Source organism: Prionailurus bengalensis, chromosome A2 (assembly GCF_016509475.1).
Source record: "Prionailurus bengalensis isolate Pbe53 chromosome A2, Fcat_Pben_1.1_paternal_pri, whole genome shotgun sequence".
In the NCBI taxonomy this organism is placed as follows: domain Eukaryota; kingdom Metazoa; phylum Chordata; class Mammalia; order Carnivora; family Felidae; genus Prionailurus; species Prionailurus bengalensis.
The window spans coordinates 26,128,541-26,148,423 of NC_057348.1; positions in this window are offsets into that span (position 1 = coordinate 26,128,541).

The window sequence follows — 19,883 nt, forward strand, 5'->3', positions numbered from 1 at the left end:
TGCTGTCAGTGCAGAGCCTGACACAGGCTCCAACCCATAAACCGTGAGATCATGACCTGAGCCCAAATCAAGAGTCGGATGCTTAACTTACTGAGCCAAGCAGGCTCCCCGCCCTCCCCCCCGCCCCTGCTTTTTTTTAAAGCCTGTGAAGTATCATAACCAGACAGGTTCTTTGAAAGTAATCTTCCATGAATGGGCTGGGGCATGGATTGGATGGAGGCACCAATCAATAATCCCTTGCACATGGCAGCACATGTTCACCATATCTTACTGCATGTGTTTACAGTGTTTACAGTGCTGCTCATTCAGGAGATTAAGCAGCTCTATATTTCTTCCTAAAGATTAAGCATGTTTCAGCCCAGATCTTGTAATACATAATTTACTACCCCTATCATGCAAGGACACTGAGATCAAGCCTATGAAAAAAACAAGAACATTGAAAATAAGTGAAAAGCCGAAGGGACTGGGGGTGGGGGAGTAAAAGAACTTTTGCTGGTTGTGCTTCTTCCACTGTCTACAGACACTCTTCACTTCGTCTTTTCATTCTGGCCTCTTGAATTGGCCCAAGTACATCTAGGTAGCCAGACTTCATTTAGCAGAGATTAAAACCTCCACTCTGTGAAATCACAGCCCACAGGGGCTTTTTTGTTTGTTTTTTGTTTTTTATCCTGAATTCTTACGTGTGTAGTCATCCCATCATCTTGTTCCACATAGAATTTGAAGCAGGCACACCTGCTTGAACAGCATACCTGCCCTCTTAAATGGCAGGGATCCATTTCTGTGAGGCTGGGAACACTTCCTGGTGCCAGGCTCTTCAAGCAGCCAGGGAAGGAGCACCAAAGGCATTAAAAACCTCAGCCATTTCCACTCCTTGAATCCAGGTTTCTGCCGTATATTACTGCACTATTTATCAAATCTTTGCATAGTTATGCCATTGTGGTTGAAAACTTGCTCTGAGGTAATTAGCCTATGCTTTTTTGACCACTCCCATCACACAGTGCCCTCCACCCCCTCCCCACCATGTACTCCTTAACTAAGTGTAAAGAGTTAACGTGGATATTTTTTATCAAATTTTTATTCCCCTTATAATGTCAGTATATATAAAGCTGATCACCTTTGCTTCTACAAACTAAATTTGGTATCATTTTAAAGTTGGACATTGTAACTTTGCACTTCATGTAGTTAATCACATTTTTAAAAAATCGATGACTGGGGCTGTGGGAGCCAGCACCTTCTAGGGGGCACCTCTACACCTCCCCACAGCCCCATTTCCCTCTTAGTTGATCCAAACACACCAGATGTTTTTTCTTATCAGTGCTTCAGCATGTACATGTTTTAATCCATGCAACACCAGCTAAATATTTAACCCTTAATGTTGGACAATGGTCTGATTTTCATAAATACCATATTTAAGTTTCAAGCAGTTTGAGATGGATGTTCAAATTGTACCTGTGGGTCAATGCTGCACTCCATTTGAATGTTTGTGCCCAACACAGGAGCCTGTCCCTGACCCTCCCAGGCAGAGGTGGGCACTTCTTCCTGGACTCCCCCTTTGTACCTTTTGTACCATGGCTTGCTTCATATTCTTTTCTGTTTACATGCCTGCCTTTCCTGTTGGGTCTAAACCTCTTTGACAGCAGAGGCCAATTTTTATTTATTTGCAAATCCCTGGTGTCTAGCACCATGTCTGTGCTTTAGGGGAGTTCAATAAACATTTGATGCAAAAAAACAAACAAACAAAAAAAAAAACAACCCACAAAAACAAAACCATGAGATGTTTATCCTGTCATTTTCTCAGAACATTTCTCCCTCTTTCTCTCTCTCTCTGCAACTATAAAATGGTTTACTTTACAAGGTCATTTGTAGGATTTCTGACTGCAGAAATAAACTAAAGTGATAGGTAAGAGTTTCCACACCAAAAGGATCACTCCAAATACTACATAGCCAGCATATCTGACGTGATTCTTCAAATCCATTTGTCTGATACGTTGTACAAGTTGTAATCAAAGGAATAGACCTTTTTGCTCTGAGAAACTGATATGATGAATAGGTCCATTATATCTTAGAGAATCCATGAATCCATTTGTTAAGTCATGCAACTTTAGAAAAAAGAAAAGCTTTATATATATTTTTTTAATGTTTATTTTTGAGAGAGAGAGCATGAGTGAGGGAGGGACAGAGAGAGAGGGAGACACGAGGATCCAAAGCAGGTTTGGTGCTAAGAGCACAGAGCCCAATGCTGGGCTTGAACTCACTCAAGAACTCACGAGATCATGACCTGAGCTGAAGTTGGGACACTCAACCGACTGAGACACACAGGCACCTGAGAAAAGCTTTCTATTTTAAATTAGGTGGTGGGTGAATTACATACGTGTTGTGTCCACATAAAGCCCTTATTTTCGGTGAAGATGATGAAGTGCCCTGATAGCACCTGGAGAAAATAGTACCTTCTATGTGCTCAAGTTATCTGTCTTTGAATACTTAAAATAACATTTGTTTTTCTGGTCTCAAAATCTATTTGTTTGTTATGCATTGTCCTATAACAAATTAGCCCCAAATTTATCAGCTTAAATAGCAAACATTTATTTACTTTTTTTTATTTTTTAAAGATTTATTTAAAAAATTTTTATTTTATTTTATTTTTTTTTAATTTTTTTTCAACGTTTATTTATTTTTGGGACAGAGAGAGACAGAGCATGAACGGGGGAGGGGCAGAGAGAGAGAGAGGGAGACACAGAATCGGAAACAGGCTCCAGGCTCCGAGCCATCAGCCCAGAGCCTGACGCGGGGCTCGAACTCACGGACCGCGAGATCGTGACCTGGCTGAAGTCGGACGCTTAACCGACTGCACCACCCAGGCGCCCCCCAAAAAATTTTTATTTTAGAGAGCATGCACAAGCGGGGGAGAGGGGCAGAGGGAGGGAGGGAAGGGAGGAGAGAGAGAGAGAGAGAGGGAGAGGGAGAGAGAGAGGGAATCTTAAGCAGGCTCCACACTCAGTGCAGAGCCTGACACAGGCCCTGATCCCATGACCCTGGGATCACGACCTGAGCCAGACACTCAACCAACTGAGCCACCAAGGCACCCCAAAATAGCAAATTTTCTTATCAGTTTCTGAGGACCCAGGAGCTGGACAGTTCTGGACCAGGGTCTCATGAAGTTGTAATCAAGCTGGGCCTGGAGGATTCCTTTCTAAGCTCATTCAGGTGGCTGTTAGCCTAAGGCTTCAGTTCCTCACCATAGGGCCACTCAGACACAGCAGCTGGCTTTTCCCCAGAACAAGTGATGGAAGTCTTTTGAATCTCTAAAGTGACACACCATCACTCTGCTATATTTGGTTGGTTACACAGACTAACCCAGTTACAGTTGGGGAGGGTTAATCAAGGGCATGGATACTAAGAAGCAGCAGGGGTCACTGGGAGCCAGTTTGGAGACTGATTCCTCACCTAATTTCTCGTTAGGAAACCTAGATTGTTGGCAGACTTTATGAAATGTATCAAAACAGACAAATTAAGAAGGCTTTTATAAGAACTACATCTTTCCCTCATTTCATTGATTTTATTGATTCTAAATGAGTTGTAGAAAGTCCAAAACAAGACAGCACTTAGGAAATGTATTTCTTTGGGTGATGAATTCTCAAGCTTGTGCTTCCTCAAGGTAACTGTCATACCTGTAAGCTAAGTTCAGAAGCTTTTATCAAGATTTCTCAAAGTAGATATTTTAAAACTATGTCCATCTTCAACCATTATGTGAAAAACTAAGGGAATAGGTTTTAATGGTAACTCTGGGCTGGGTGCAGCTCTCATAGCTTACCCCTCCTTCCCTACGCTGTAATTGCTTTTTCCTTCTTTGCCTTCCACCACTAGACTCCTGGGGCTTAACTCACTTCGGTGCATTTAGAGCTTAGTACAGTGCCTAGCACATATTCAATACCCAACAAATACTCATTGGATAAAGGAAGTAGAAATCGTCTTAAGGTGGACTTGAAACACTACTTTCTAGTTGTTAGTGGTAGTCACTGGTGGATAGTATGATGGTGTGCTCACTGATCTGGAATGAAATCGATTAGTCCCAGCAAACATTCTCTTGCCATGGATGTAAATTTGACGGTAGAGGAAGACTTTGTTTTTTACAGATTTTTGGCCTTATTTAAAGTATACACAAAAACCCCAATGAGAAAAGCTGGGCCTAGTTTTTATCAATTACCAAGTAGAAAGGTACTGAATAAGCATTTATTCAATAATAAATGCTTTGTCTCAAGGTTTTAAGGTGGCCTACACAGATACCTAAAATATAGCATAGCATGGTTGAAACGATGGGGGAGAGGGAAAGAAGAAAATAAGAATGAGGGTATAAAATTGACTGAAAACTGAGAGGGAAAAAAACTCAAGGTTTAAAAAAAAAAAGGCATGGTATGGTCCACTGAATTTTGCAGTGAACCTAAAATTGCCCTAGAAAATAGTCTTTTAAAAAAGATGTATGCTATATGATATAGGAAGTCCTGAGTATCTTCTTTTCAAAAGTATTCGAAGTAGAAGAAAGAGATTAACACCATTTGTCAAAACTGGAAAGGGTAATAGGGATTCGTTATACTATTTGCTCTACTTTTATATATGTTTGAAATTTCCCACAATAGTTTATTTTTTTAATGTTTATGTGTTTACTTTTGAGAGAGACAGAGACAGAATGCGAGTGGGTTAGGGGCAGAGAGAGAGGGAGACACAGAATGTGAAGCAGGCTTCAGGCTCCAGCTGTCAGCACAGAGCCCGATGCGGGGCTCGAACTCACGAGCCGTGAGATCATGAGCTGAGCTGGAAGTCAGACGCTCAACCAACTGAGCCACCCAGGTGCCCCTCCCACAATAGTTTTTTTAAGTGTGTTTTAGAATGTACAGCAATCATACTTTTTTTAAGTAGCGTTTTTATTCGCGTGGGCATTTTTAGTATTTTTATTCAAGTCAAGAATTGGACTTAGTACTAATTCTTACCAAAATCTTCGACATCGTATTAGCTAATCGTATCCAGGATAAGAATGCAATATAGGGGCCAGAAAGGAAAACACAAATATGTCATTCTCAGGTCTTTTAATGATCTATACAGAAAACTTAAAGACATGAATGATTAGGACTTAAAAGAATTGAATAAAGGTGTCTCAGTGTAAGATAAGCATACAAATATCACTAGTGTTGCTAAATGCCAGTAACAACTAGTTTTACAATGTAACGGAAAAACAGGGCCTATGTATGACAACATCAGAAACTATGAACTACCTGGAATAAAGCTTTGAATCAATAGGCAAATATGCTATGATCATGAAGGGGCAAGGCTCAGTATCTTAAAGATGTCAATTCTCCCAAAATTAATTTGTAAATGTAATTCCAATGTGATTTTTCTTTGACAGCATAAAGAACTGATAAATTTATGAGGAAATTTAAAGTTTCAACAATTATCAAGAACTTCTGCAAAAGAGAAGGGACAGACTTTGCTCCATCAAATTTCAAGGCTTCTAAGAAAGCTATAATGATTTAGTGTATAATATTATATGCTAATAGTATTAAAGCAGAGGTAGAGACAGATATCCACATACAGCAGAACAAAAGAGCTCAGAAATCAAGCGACTGTGGAATCTTGGTATGTTGTAATATAGGTCTCATTGCATTATAAATCATGGAGAAATAATGAACAGTTTGAGGACAGTTGGTTTTCTGTATAGAAAAAAAAACAATCTTCTGCACACACACACACACACACACACACACACACACACACACACAGAACAAATGCGTAGGCGCGTAGGTGGCTCAGCTGGTTGAGCCTCGGGCTCTTCGTTTTGGCTCAGGTCCGGATCCCAGGGTGGTGGGATCGTCGGACGTTATGCTAAGCGTGAAGCCTGCTTAAGATTCTCTCCTTCCCTCTGTTCCCCGGCCCCCCAAGCAGTCTGCTAAAATAAAAAAATAGGGGTGCCTGGGAGGCTCAGTCAGTTAAGCGTACAACTTCAGCTCAGGTCATGATTTCACAGTTTGTGAGTTCAAGCTCCACATCAGGCTCTGTGCCGACAGCTTGGAACCTGCTTTGGATCCTCTGTCCCTCTCTCTGCCACTGAACACTCTGAGTGTTCACTCACTGTCTCTTTCTCTCTCAAAAATAAACATTAAATAATAAAATAAAAAATAATAAAAATTTTAGTCCGAGAAAGACAAACGCATGACTTCACTCTTATGAGGAATTTAAGATACAAAACAGATGAACATAGGGGAAGCAACAGTAATATAAAAACAGGGAGGAGGACAAAACATAAAAGACTCTTAAATATGGAGAACAAACAGAGGGTTGCTGGAGGGGTTGTGGGAGGGGCCATGGGCTAAAATAGGTAAGGGGCTTTAGGGAATCTACTCCTGAAATCATTGTTGCAACATGTGCTAACTTGGGTGTAAATTAAACAATAAATAAATTAAAAATAAAAATTTAAGATAATTAACATCAAGTAAATTAAAGACAAATTATTAGTGAGAAAAGAGGGTGGGGCAAGTAATTTTATGACCTTGGTGTTGAGTCAACTTATGAAGGTAAAAATAAATTCAACTATATTAACGTTAAAAACTTAATGTTTTAAGTTTTAAGTTTAATGCATGTAAAACATCTAAAAAAATTAAAAACGCATTTGCCTTTTTAAATTTTTTTAGATGTTTTATGTGCATCTTCACAGTCCCACCCACAATAAATTATATTGTTTTTCTACACCTTTGCTGACACTTAGCATTGTCAGACCTTCAATTTTTTTCACTGTGAAGATGCATGTAAGTGCAATAAGGCTATAAATAACTATATGCCTGTTCAGGACAGGATTTTCTGCCAAATGAGTTTTGGTGCCAAACCAGAAAACTTGGTTTCAGAGCCTTTTGGATTATGGACCTGTATCAAAAAAAAGGAAAATGGACTAGCTTTATGAAAACCTCAGCATGTTGCCCTTATTTTTCTCAGGTCTCCCTAGACCACCAGAGGCTGTTCTAACGGTTGGACATTTGGGGTTTTCTAATGGAGGCCAAGACAAATCTTTACATGCTTCCCCACCTTTCTCTAGCTCCCTCATCGGGCAGCATCTTATAATGGCAAGTATTCCTTGCCACTGGATCCTAGGTCCTTGAATCTCTAACTGCATCTGTCCTTGTTTTGATCTAGCCAGGACTCAACTCTTTCCATGAGGGCTCTTCAGTTACTGGAATGCACCTCTCCAAGCTGGCCCAAGGCCCAATGAGCTTGGCTCCCTCACTTCTCAAGTGACAAGGTTGCCCTCCATGCTCAGTGCCTCAGTGTTTTCAAGAAGGTTCTCAGAAGGATCTGAACTGCTGAGCATGGTGGGATTGGTCAGTTCAAAACAGCTTCCTGTCAGGGCACCTGGGTGGCTCAGTGGGTTAAGCATTTGACTCTTGATATTGGCTCAGGTCCTGATCTTGAAGTCGTGAGATTGAGCCCTGTGTTGGACTCTGTGCTGAGGATGGAAACTGCTTGGGATTCTCTTTCTCCTTCTCTCTCTCTGCCCTTTCCTTGCTCATGCTCTCTCTCTCTCTCTTAAAATAAACATTAAAAACAAACAAAATAGCTTCCTGTCCGTGCATACTGAAGGAGCATTAGATATTTGAACAACCAAATCATGTTGTTGGCTCGCATTGTTTCAGGAACAAATGACTTCTCTGAAGAGCAGCCTGAGAAATTGGAAGGGGGCAAGACTTGCAAACAGGCTTTGACAGGCGGGAAAGATTTTATTGGGGCCATAACAGAAAGGCATTGCAAGGGGAAGGTAGGAAAGTGTTTAATTGTTTTCATGTACACTGGAGCTGCCCTGGGGGAAGAGCTGGGTTTGGGCGACACCGGGAACAGGGGATTTCAGGTGGGAGAAATGGCTGAGGCAGAGGGACCTGGGTGTGCACCCGAACTGTGCAAAGGCTGCCCCCACTGCAGGGAGGATTCATGCTTTTGGTGGTGAGGAGCCAGCAAATTGGCCTAAGCAGAAAGGGAATTTGTCATGAGGCAGTGCCACAGGACATTCCTGTTTCTGTTCAGTCCCAGCCTCCTTCCAAAATTCCCTGGGCAGCATCCATGCTCTCAACCCCTGAGGCACTTTTTCTGTGACCCTCTTCCTATGCCTGGAGTTACCTGAGTGTAACCCGGAGTTACCCTTCCTACCTGATTGTAGCTTCTCTCCCACATTAAGCTGTGAGCTCCGATGGCAGGGCTGTGCCTCCCTCTCCCTTGCTGCCTTCCAGCCCCTGCGGCCCTGGGAAGCCTGTCTTGAGAGTTTCAGATTTCCTCCATGTTGGCCCTGCTTTCACATCCCCATGGGGAAGGACCCAAGTTCCCCTTCCGTGTTATCTTCTCCAGTCCCTTGCAAAGATTCCAGCCTCGGGCTGGGCATTTATTGCATCTTTATGATGAAGGCTCTTATCCAAGCAGGATGTTTTCCATTCCGGGAAGCTTCAGAGGGTTCAGAGTGACCCATGGGATGAAGAATGAGGTGACCACAAGTTTCTCCGGTTCCTGGGCAGTTAAGCACAAGAAAAGGAATTGGACCCTTTGCTTGGCTTCTCTGAACACCAAGCCGAGCACCTTAGTTAATTAAGCACAGGTGTACTTCCTTTTCTTTGTAACTTTTTATTTTGTGATTTCAGATGTACAGAAACATTGCAAGAATAGCACAAGGAACTCACATTTACCCTTCACCCAGATTTACCAATTATTTACACTCTGCCCCATTTGCGTTCTCACTCTCTATGTATTTGTGTATACACACACACACACACACACGCACACATTTTTTTATGAACTGTTGAGAAAGTCAACTCATCCATCGTGTTTCTTTCCCCCAGTAGGCTTTAGTGTGTATTTTCTAGAAACAAGGACGTTCACTTGGCTTTTTTACTCCTTACGAGGAATGCGCTTTCTTGGCTCTGACAGGCGTTTACTTGAGAAGTTGGGGGAGGGAGATTCTCGTGAATTTGAAGGATTTAGTGGCACTGTTACAGCGTCCCTTTCCTCCTGACTAGACCTTGCAGTGACAGAAGCCCACACCACAGGGTGGGGCTGAATCCTCTTCTTGGAAAAGTCTGCCTGTTGTTTTCTGGGTGAAAATGTGAGCCTCATCACAGCACCAAAACCAGGCATGATTGGGGAAGTGGCATCAGTTAAGCAAGCCAGTCTCAGACCTTGGCATGTGTTTGCTGTGTGGTGCCAGAGGCCAGGAGAGGCCAGGAGGCACATTGCCCCAGTGAAGGAAGGTTTGTCTTCCACCTTTCATCTTCTCCTGCTGCCCCTGGTGGCCGCTGCACTCCTCACCCCGGCACCGAAGCTGTCTTCTTGCCGTCATCACCTGTAGCTGGGGTTTTCACTTCCCTCTTGCTCCTAACCAGGTTCCCAGAGATTTGGGGATTCGGAGGCTCCCGGGAGACCCGTGCGCAACTGCCCTTTTTAGCATCCCCAAGGTTTTGCTGATGCCTGGTAGACAGAGGACCAGGTAGATCAACCTTTTCCTTTTCCTTTTTTTTTTTTTTTTAACATTTATTTATTTTTGAGAGACAGAGAGAGACAGAGCGTGAGTGGGGGAGGGGCAGAGAGAGAGGGAGACACAGAACCCAAAGCAGGTTCCAGACTCCGAGCTGTCTGCACAGAGCCTGACGTGGGGCTCAAACTCATGAACCGTGAGATCATGACCTGAGCCGAAGTCGGACGCTTAACCGACTGAGCCACCCAGGCGCCCCAACCTTTTCCTTTTTCTGATTATAAAAGTCATAACTGCTTATTGCAAAAGAAAAATTCATAAATGTGGGCAAATATGAAGAAGTGACACAGATCACTTGTAAGTCTACTGGAGTCCTGGTGTCCATCCTTTCAGAGTCCTGGTGTCATGGAACAAGTGTCATGTGTAGCTAGGAATCCACACCCGGGGGTTGTCAGAACTAGACCTATTTCTGGCTCTGCCATTACTACCTGAGTAAGGGGACCAACTTTTGAGACCCACTTTCCTCATCTATAACATGGGATAGTAATAGTACCTGGTTAAAGAAGCTAATGCATGTCGAGGGCTTAGTTCAATGCCTGACACAAAGTATTACCAACAAATGTTAGTTCTAGAAACCAAAACTGACTCATGCCTTACCACCGTATGGCAGCTAGCTGTCTTCTCTTAACAGTGGTTTATTCATTCAAGAATTTTTTTTTTTTTTTTTTGAGCACCCATTCCATGCTAGGCATAGTTCTAAGTACTCGCAAGTTAACCAAACAAAATCCTCGCCCTCATGGGACTTACACTCTAATGGGGATAGAGAGAGTTAACAAACTTGGATATATGATAAAGTATGTCGTGGTCTGATAAATGATCTAAAGGAAAATTCAGCACGGAACTGCAGATGGGGACTCCGCTGGCAGGTTGCTATTTTCTATCAAGTGGTCAGAGAAGGCCTCTTCGAAAAGGCAGCATTTGAGCAGAAGTCTGAAGGAAAGGAGGGAGCTGCATGAATATCTGGCAGAGGGTACAGCATGTGCAAGAGCCCTGTGGTAGGAGCATGCTTGTCATGTTTCAGGGCAAGCCCAGTTCAGTGTGGCCAGGGCAGAGTGAGTAAGGAAGAGAGGGGCCAGAAGGGAGGTCAGAAAGGTAGTGCGGACCCAACTGTGTTGGGCCCTAGAGGCCACCGTAAGGATTGTAGCTGTTCTTCTGAGTGAGATGGGGACTCGGGAGAGTTGAGGAAGGGGAGTGATATAATCTGGCCCTCAGTTAATCTCAGTGCTTGTGTGTCACAGTTAAATGAACAGCCAGACACCTCCTTGGACTCCGTCAACCAGCAACCCCCACGCCGCCCTACCCTGTGGGCCCCTCCTCCCTAGAGCATCACTCAATCCACAGCCGGCCTGATGTGATGCTGGCCACCCGTGAAACCTCACATCCTGTTTCTCTGGATGGTACTTCCATCCAGTACCCAGATGCTTTCAGGCCAAGCTATGTGTCCAGCCTTACTGCCAACTGTCACGAGCCATGCAGCTAATGGCCTACCATCACCTGAGCTCTTGCCATAAGCCAGGCACCCTACTGCGGGGGGCTCGTTCAATCCTCGCAGCCACCCTGCTGGGCAGCCACTGTCCCTCTCCCTTTTGCATCTGGCACCACAATCCATCTATCTCACACGAGGTCCTGAAGCTAGGCAGGGAAGCCAGGACCCCAGCTCAGTCTGCCAGACTCCCAACGATGGGGACAGTGAGGGACAAAGCAGAAAACCGCAGTGTGTGGCACACCACTACCACCAGACAGCAAGAGAGAAGGCTGAAGTGTTCCTTGTCCTTCCCCCAGGCTCTCGCTCTACTGAGAAAGTGTCTGAGAAAGCATTTTGCAAGTTTGTGTAAAGCATTACACAAATATGAGAGCAGTTACAAAGATCCTTAGAGCCTGAAATCCCAGGTTCTGGTTGGGCTCCTGACTTTTCTGATAGCTGCCTCCTCCTAGGCTCTGGCTTGTCAACCCCAAACTCCTGAACTCCCCCAAACCTAAGCACATCCCCCAGCTTTTCCTTTGCCTTCCTTGAAACAAAGCAGGTCTTTTAGAAAGCAAGGGAGGGGTGTGTGGCAGCCTTGCTTTGGGGAACATGCTTTCACCTCCTTCCAGTTCATTGTTTTCATACAAAATTCCAGACGCACAGGGCAGGCGAACAGAAGTCTCATTCATGGCCAGGGGGCCCCCAGGCTGGTGTGCTTCCCGCCTCCTTCCCCTCGCGGTCTTGTACTGCACTTGTAATCTACAGAAGGCCATGGAGCTAGGCTCAGGGCAGAACAGATTTTGTTCATTGCTGATGGGGGCAGGAGGGCATCCCCTTGGAGGCTATGTGGCATAGGGGACAGAGCCCTAGATTTGCTTGCTGATAGGCTAGACCCGATGGATACCTGTTTCTGCCAATCACTTGTCAGATGGCCGTGGATGAGCCACCTTCCCCTTCTCCTTTGAAAATGTGGTTCTCCGAACCTTACCCTGCCCAGTGCTCCTGACGGCCACCACCTTTCATCAGAGTCGACATGGGCTTCTCATGCAACTCCACACCTCCTTCTTCCCACTTGGGTTAAGTGGGCATAGAGCTGAGCGTGAGGTCCTGATGGATCTGCTAAATCATATCGTGGGCCCTTGCGTAAGACACGCGTTTCTGATTTGCCACAGCTGTCCCTCTTCAGGCCCCACACCTCCCTGATTTTTGTCACTTGCAAGTAGTAAAATTACAAGCCGCACAGAACATACCCTTTTTTTTTTTTTTTTTTTTTTTTTTAAAGCTTAAGTCATTGACTCCCTCAGCTCCACACCTTCTGGTCGGCACAGGGCACTGGGCTCCAGACGGGGCTGGGCAGCAGGGGAGGCGCCAGCACGTGGACTGGGGTTGGGGGTGGAGAAGGTGTCTGATCACGAAATTTGTAACGTGTTGCCGGCTTTAGGTGAGCATGAATTTGGCTCTGGCGCACTGGAGGAGGTGTGGGTGACCGCTCTTGGGAGATCTGCTGGCAATTAAAGAGAACAAAAACAGCAGCAGGCCCTTTCACACTGTGTGCCGTCTTAGGGCGCGGTGTTTTCTGGAGCATACAATTCAGGAAACCTTTATGTATACTTCTGTGGGTCTAAACTTCATGCAATGAGCACAGACCAGTTTTGCACCACATTTCATAAGGCTAAGATGCCACTGATTGAAAAGCACCATTATTTTATTCAGTACCATAAAAGAAAACTGTTACCAATTAAGCTACAACCTGTCACCAATTAGTAAGACACATCTGGGTTTTTGAGATGTTAAAATGTAAAAAGAAAAAAAATGCATCTTAGAATTAATGGAATGCAGTTAAAAAAAAATTTTTTTTAATGTTTATTTGTTCTTAGAGAGAGAGATGGCGGGGTGGGTGGGGGGAGCTAGGGACAGGGAGAGAGAGGGAGACACAAAATCAGAAGCAGGCTCCAGGCTCTGAGCTGTCAGCACAGAGCCAGACATGGGGCTCAAACTCAAGAAACGCGAGATCATGACCTGAGCCACAGTTGGATGCTTAACTGACTGAGCCACCCAGACGCCCCAGAATGCAGTCGTTTTTAAAAATTAAAATGTATTTTCCATTTTTGGAAAAAAAACCACAAACTAAACTTAAGTTGCTTTTACCTCCCATCCTCCTGCTCAGAGTGATTTATCCCAAAAAGCCAAGGGAGTTGCGTTTGAAAATGACTTAATGTTAATCTTTTTCTTTTCTTTCTTTTTATTTATTTATTTATTTTTTTGCACTGGGGAGCTTAGGGAGGCTCATTTGGTTTAGCGTCCGACTTCACCTCACGTCGTGATCTCAAGGTTCGTGAGTTGAAGCCCCATATTGGGCTCTGCTGTCAGTGTAGAGCCCACTTCAGATCCTCTGTCCCCCTTTCTCTGCCCCTCCCCTACCTGTTCTCTCTCTCTCTCTCTCTCTCTCAAAAATAAATAAACATTAAAAAGCTTTTTGTTGGGGCGCCTGGGTGGCGCAGTCGGTTAAGCGTCTGACTTCAGCCAGGTCACGATCTTGCGGTCCGTGAGTTCGAGCCCCGCGTCAGGCTCTGGGCTGATGGCTCAGAGCCTGGAGCCTGTTTCCGATTCTGTGTCTCCCTCTCTCTCTGCCCTTCCCCCGTTCATGCTCTGTCTCTCTCTGTCCCAAAAAATAAAATAAAACATTGAAAAAAAATTTTTTTTAAATAAAAATAAAAAGCCTTTTGTTCCCATGAATGTGCAAGTTTCATGCCAGTCCCTGTGCTGGTACTTCCTCATCCCTGAGTCCTTGGAGGCCTCCCGGGAACTGGTGGGAAAGGTGGTCATCTTCCAAATAAAGCAACTGATGGCCAGACTCTTGTTCCGGATCACGCAGTGAGCAGATGAGCAACCTGAGGTGGCCAGTCCGCCAGCATCCCACCACGTGCCTCAGCTCTGAAGGCATTCTGAGAAAGGAGACCCGTCAGCACCCAGGCCTTCTACTGGAAGACTTGGTAAGCACCGAGATGAAGAGCTAAGCGACGCCTCCCAGGCCCACCCTGTGCACCCCAATGGTTTCTGGTTCCGGGGAAGCTGACTTCCTCCTTGCACACTCTTCTCTGCCGATCTGAGTGAGTCAGCCTCAAAATGACCTCACTGTCCTCGGTGGGCCGTTCGGCTGGTCTGTTTTGTGTCACTGAGCCCCGGCCCCCAGCACCTCTGGCATGGGCTTGTGTTTTCTCTGCCTCACTCCTCAGATGTGGCTGCATTTGGAAAGGTTATCCCTGCCCTCACCTTCTTCTACCTCCCAGCTTTCTGTTGCCAGGCTGGCTTGGCCCTCCAGCTGCTAAAAATGACCGAGGCCAGGGGACCATTTCCCTTCTGCCACCACCTGGGTGGACTGCCATCCGTGGGGAGCTGGGGGCTCAGCCCGGAACTTCCCAGGGCTGGGGACCGAGGGGTGTGCAGCCGGGGGACGCCAGCCAGTGGGCAGAGTAAGCTGCAGTAATAGGTCTGGGTCTGCTGTGGAAAGTTGAAGTTTCAAAAGAACTCTCAAGCAACCAGAGTAGTCACATGTCAAAGCTGGGTGAAGAGGTTTGAGAGAGTGACTATATTCGTTTCTTCGGGTGGCCATTGCAAATTACCGAGTGGGGGGCTTAAAACCACAGGAAGTTATTCTCTCATGGTTCATGAGGCCAAAAGTCAGAAATTAAGGTCGGCAGGGTTCATTTCTTCCAGACGCTCCAAGGGAGGATCTGTTCTATGCCTGCCTGGGCTGCTGGTAGTTACTGGCAATCCTTGGTATTCCTTGGCTTGTAGACACATCCCTCCAGTCTGTGCCTCTGTCTTCACATGGCCTTTTCCTTGTATGTGTGTCTGCAGTTTCCAAATCTCCCTCTCCTTATAAGGACACCAGTCATTGGATTCAGAGCCATCCTTATCCTGTGTGACCTCATCTTAACTTGATTATATCTGCAAAGAACCTATTTCCAAATAAGGTCACATTCGCAGGTAAGGGGGCGTGCGGGGGGGTGGTTTAGGGTTTGAACATGGTGGCAGTGGGTGGGGGGGAGACACAGTTCAACTTGCAACAACTACTTCACCAAACTCAGTTCTCATTACTCGGCATCACAGACCCCTGGCTTCATAGGAGCAGTAAGGGGCGCTGGAAAGAGCAGAGGCACAGGCAACTTTGGTGTCTGCTTTGCTGACTCTCTGATGTTCTAGTGTTGAGTGTTGGCCTATTAACAAGGCTCAGGGAAAGGCAAGGCATGTCCGTGGCAGAACTCAGTACAGCACAGGGCACAAAGAGAGCCAGCTTCCAGCTCCGGACCCCTCCAGGAGTGTGTGACTGCCGACATTTCTTCACCCCTCTGGGCCTCAGTTGCCTCATCTGTGAAATGGAAGTGATGGTGGTACATACCCCATAAGATAATACTTAGAACAAGTTCTATGAAGCTGTGAATCAATGTTTACCGTTATTATCATCATTACTTGAATCGCTCACACTCACAGACTCACAACTTTGCTCATCTTTGGGTCAGAAAGGCTGCCCTACTGGAGACACAGGAAAATCCCCTTTGCCTCCTGGGCCTCATCATTGTAGGGAAAAATAAATTTATAGGCTGCCTCCAGTCTCTGTGAAGCATGGTAAGTCCCCAATTAGGACAAAGACGCCCCTCCAACCCCCGCCCCAATTTTCACCTACCCAGGTGATTCGTAGGCAAAGGCCAGCCCAGGCCCCAGCCTTACTTCTAAACTTGCCTTGCTTTTGTGAATGAGCTCTTTTTTGGCTGCTTACTCTGGGTCTCCTGGTCACTTATAAAGCCATGCAGCTGGTGAGTTCCTTTCTGAACACTCATAACTCATAGTGAACTTGGCAGGGTGGTTTGGGGCCCAGAGGCAAAAGTTGGGAACATGAGCCTTTCCCGCTAGAACTAGACTGGCCAGACCCAGAAACCAGCGCCCCCACCCCCTCCAGCCCCAGGCCCAGTAGGTCAGGCTAAAGGCCTGAGCAGACACCCGAGCCCGACCTTCAGCCTTCACCATCCAAGCTGGGTGGGGCAAGACTTGTCTGCCCTTAGTGAGCATCTCACACACTGGTCCTCAGGGATCATCTGCATCCAGACCTATCCTTTCTTCTTGGGTGGGAGCCAGGGGCAGCCGACACGCAGCCAGGCCAGGCCCTGAGTAGTAACCGTTGCTGCTGACACTTTGATTACTGTCTGTGGAATGACGACATGGTCCGGTAGGACCCACAGTTCTCTGGGAACTCTCTGAGTTCCACCCGGAGGGGCCAGGCTCTGCGTGGACACATCCATTTTGCCCTCAAACCCTTCCCCCTTTTCAGGCCAGAAAGAGAGCAAGATTCTTCCTGGGGTTTTACTTTTTTTTTTTTTTTTTGTAGGGTGGGGATTTATCGAAAAGGCAAAATTATAGAGACAGAAAGCAGACCAGTGGTCGCCTGGGGCTGGAGGTGGAGTTGACTGTAAATGGGCAAATAAGGTGATGGAAGTGTTTGAAACTCGGCGTGTGTTGGTGGTTGAACTGCTGTGTAAACTCACTAATCATACAGCCTGCTTACTATGGGTGAGTTGTGTGGCGTGTAAATTGCTCTATATACACACATACATAAAATGAATTCCCTTAAAACCGCAATGGGTGAGGGATTACTGTCTTCCAGGCACTCTGGAGAATGTCCTCGGTCAATGGTTGTGAACTTGAAAAAACGTTGGGAGGAGCAGAATTGGAAGCCGTGGCCTCCAAAACAAGAGGGAGCCTCTCCTGGCTCTCACACCCTCCCCTGGCTCCCTGGGTATTGCAGACCCTCGGATCATACCAGCCGCCACTGGGAGCTTTGCCTTTGCCACAGAGCCCCTCTGCTTTCCTGTCTTTGTGCAGAGAATTTCCTCCCACCAGCAAGGATCAAACATGCAGCCAAGAACAATTGGAAAATCCGGGTTGGCCTGGCCCCGTCCCCCGCCCCCCGAACCTGACCCTGGCCCTTTCCCTTGACCCAGACCAGAGAAGCAACTGAGAGACTGCCCCAGAGAAAACCCCCTCACCCCTCAAATGGCTCAAGCCCCTACTGGGCATTTATACACTCTGTGGCCTTTCCTCTCCGCTGGCAGCCCTGACTGGTGGCCTCAGCCTACTTTACAGGTGAGATCAGAGATAGATGCTTGTCCAAGGTCACACAGCTGATAAGTGCTGAGCTTCCTGCTCTTTCCACTAGAACCCACTGCCTAGGAAGAAGCCAGGCTCCTTGCTCAGGTGGAAGCTGGGTGAATTGGAGTGGTTGGCTTATTTAGGAATCACCTGCCTTCCTCTCCTTCTGCCCCTCTCATTCTTTTCAGAATACCAGGACAACTCAAATGCCACCTCCTCCAAGAAGTCTCTCCTCAAACCTCCACTCACCTACCCAGAAAGTGCTGATACTCCCCCCCCCACCCCCACCCCTCCTCTGGGTGTGAGAGACCCAGAGCAGAGACCCAGAAGTGTGAGAAATTCCTTTCCAGGGACTGGGAGCAGCCCCATCTGGAGCATGGCAGGAGTGAGGTTTTGGGAATCTGAAGAAAACCTGGCCTCTCCTCCCAGGGTAGTGGGGAGCTACAGCAGGGTTCTCAGCAGGGGTGGAGCAAGCAGATGTGGCTTAAAAGAGGGTGATTCCAGCTGCTGGGTGGAGGATAGTTGGACCAGAGCGGGGCTGGGTGGGAGGCTGGGGGGCCACTGAGGAGACTGCAGCTGGAGCTCCTCCCCATGGAGTGCTCCCACAGGAGGGCTAGGGCCCACCCCTCCCTTCACCTTCTTCCCTCCTCACAGTGTTCCTGTCCCCTGCCCCACTCCCAGGTCCCAGGAGAGCCTGCCCATCTGACAAACTCCAGGAGTATGCCACTGCATGGCCTGCTGCGGCTTCTCGAGAGTTTTCAGCCGGTTTCTTCTGGTGTTGAGATTGGAGGGCAGCACAGCTGTGGGGAAGAGGGTAGAAGAGGGGCTTGAGCCCCCAGGTTGGGTTGGGGACAGGCCTGAGGCCAGGGGAGTCATGAAACAGCTACCGCCCGGTGGTGACTCAGACCGTGTTGCCCTTCTTATCAGGCGTGAGGAGCGATAAGGGGCCAGTTCCTGGACTGTGGGTTCTAGGCTTTTGTTTGGGGCCGCCAGGAAGTGACTTGCGGGTTTTGGTGTGCCTTAAGGAGTGGAGCTGACTCACGGGGTGGGGGGCTGGGTGTGTCGGGGGAGGCTGCACACGCCAGACCCTGCACCGCCAAGCACCAACTGGCCAGGGCAGGGAGGTCCCGGCGGGAGCGTGTCCGGCCTCCACACCCACCTCCTGACAGCCGGCCACAGAGAGGAGGGAGGATTCCTTGCCCGCTGGCGTAGGACAGGAGGGGTGGCCCAGGGCGTCTCTTCTTTATTTTTCAAACAGAAAATATTTCCAGGATATTATTATTCCCCCAAAGGGCTGACTGTCTGCTGAGTGCCGGACACTAAGGGCTCTGCCTACACCATCTCCTTTAATTCCCCCCAATAACAACCCCGGGCGTTAGCATTGTCAGTATCCACAGTTTGCATATGAGGAAACTGAGGCTCAGACGGAGGAAGTGAACCGCTCAGATTTACTCAGCCAGGAAGCAGCAGATTCAGGATGTAAGCCCAGTCCAAAATTCATCCACAGCTTCCTTGAAAACCCAAAATAGAGCGATGTGAGCGCAGGGGATGGGCTTCGGGAGTGTCATGAACCCCGAGGGAGCCCGAAAAGACTACTGCCCCAGGGAATCCTACGAGGTGGACATGTTTCTTTCCCAGACACCGTTCTCTCATGCATGTGATGGGATGAGACACTGGGTCAGGTGTTCTCCACTGGCCAGACGGTAGGTGAGTAACCTGAGTTCATAAATGAGTGGTTGGGTGACCCTGTGGTGGTGTCACCAGGCTCTTAGAAGGGGAGGAGGCATGGTGCTTGGGGAGGAGATAAAAGAACAGGAAATTCCCAACCCAGTGGGAGAGACAGAGCCTTATTAGTCAAGACAGAAAGCAATTCCAAAACAGGGAAGGTTCTGATTCATTCATTGAACCATCCATTTGTTGTCAGACTCTGCCTCATCAGCATTTATCAGTCAGGTCTGCCCACGTTCTCTACATCCGCGGATGCCCCGGGCCCGTGTCCTGCCAGCTCGCTGGCCCTGGTAGAGAGAGTCGGTGGCAGAAACGTCCCAGAGAATATTCTAACTGGCTCACCTTGAGTCACATGGCTCCCTGAACAAATCAGCGTGGCCCCGGGAGGGGGTTTTCTGACTGGCTGAGCCTTGTCTCGCTTGCCCATCTTGGCACTGGATCTGGTGGGGCCAGGACAGCAGCGGAACCACACAGAATGGATGGGAGGTAGAAGGGGAAGAGGTAGAGCCAGGCCAAAGCCACAGGACGCCAGGGGCTAGGCCTCCACCCATGTAGCCTTTGCACACCCAGGCTCTGGTGGGCCATCCCCATCGGGCTAGGATACTAGAGGGTTATCACCTGGTGGGAGCCACTCAGTGTCTTAGTTTATAGTCAGGGTGTTTCAACCTTGGCACGGTTGACATTTGGGACCAGATCTTTCTTCATTGTTGGGACCGTCCTGTGCATTGTAGGATATATAGTAGCATCTCTGGCCTCTCCCCACTAGAAGCCAGTAGCATCTCCCCCTTCTTTCAATGTGACAATCAATAATGTCCCCAGACCTTGCCAGATGGCCAGATGGCCCTCGGGGCAAAACCACTGCTGGTTGAGAAGATGATGATCCTGGTTTAGATGATCCCAGAAGCAGATCTTGAGGTGAGGCTCTCAGGAGGCAGAAGCAGGGGGTGGGGAAGTACTAGAGGGAAGAGGGGCAGCTGACACCGGGTGTACGAA